Genomic DNA, 1,387 nt, shown 5'->3' with positions numbered 1-1,387 from the left:
TAAAAAATGATTGATGTATGTTTAATTTACTGGTTTGACTGGCTTAACCGTGACGTTGGGCACCATCACGACCTATAGGTGAAATTGAGTCATGACAACATGGTACCAGAGCACTAGGTTCACGTAGGTCTCACAAGTTATGAGCAGGCCTAACAGAGTCTTGCGGATTGGTACGGAGACGTCTGTACCTATCTTCGAGAGGCTATAGGGTGTTAGGAAACTACCTTTCTTCATCTTCCATTGTGCAATTGATGTAGTACTAAATATCTTTCTCTTATTCTCTCACAGATGGTGAGAACGCGCTCTAATGAGGTTCCAGACCAGGGAAGAGCTACTCCCCAGTTGCTAGAGGCCGAGGCCAAGGGAGGGCTCTAGCCCGTGGTAGGGGATGAGGACGTCCCATGATTTTTCCAGTTATGCCGCCAGTGGGTCCAACAGAGGATCCCATTATTGAGGAACATGGCGAGGTGCCTGTGGTAGAGCCAGCTGCGGTGGATTTCACGTCTGCACCGGGATTCCAGGATGTCATGGATCGTATGTTGCGGTTCATGGATACTATGACCCAGGCCAATTTATTTCCGACAGACCCAGCCATATCTCAGGCGGACGGGGGAGCATAGACTCCGACCGCACATGCTCATGGGGCAGGTAGCTTGTAACGACCCGACCGGTCGTTTCGAGGGTTATAGCCCTGTTTTTCCCATTTCTACTTCTTTTTATGTTATTCAGCTATATTATGTTATATCGGGTTAGTTGGTTCTGGTCCGGAAGGAACTCGGAGTGAAATAAGATACTTAGTCTCATAATTGAATTTTTTTTAAGTTAGAAAAGTGGACCGGATATGGACCTATGTGCAAACGACCTCGGATTTGAATTTTGATGATTCCAATAGCTCCGTATGGTAATTTTGGACTTAGGAGCGTGTCCGGAATATTATTTGGAAGTCCGTAGAGGAATTAGGCTTGAAATGCCAAAAGATTAATTTTTGAGAAGTTTGACCACGGGGTTGACTTTTTGATATCGGGGTCGGAATCTAATTCTGGAAATTGAAATAGCTCCGTTATATCATTTATGACTTGTGTGCCAAATTTAAAGTCATTCCGGATTCATTTAACATGTTTTGGCACAAGATTTGTAAATTGAAAAGTTTGGAAACTCAAAAGATCGAATCGAGGTGTGAACTGTAATTTTAGCATCGTTTGACGTGATATGAGACCCCGATTAAGTCCGTATGATATTTTAGGACTTGTTGGTATATTTGGTTGAGATCCCGAGGGTCTCGGGTGGTCAACGAAATTTAATTTTAGCATTTCAAGAACATTTGACGTCGTTACTTCGAGAATAAGTGGTATCACATTAATCAAATGTGTTCCAAATTAATATTTGA

The sequence above is a fragment of the Nicotiana tomentosiformis genome, chromosome 8 (genome assembly GCF_000390325.3).
Source record: "Nicotiana tomentosiformis chromosome 8, ASM39032v3, whole genome shotgun sequence".
NCBI classification, from domain to species: domain Eukaryota; kingdom Viridiplantae; phylum Streptophyta; class Magnoliopsida; order Solanales; family Solanaceae; genus Nicotiana; species Nicotiana tomentosiformis.
Note: the sequence above shows the minus strand (reverse complement) of the source record.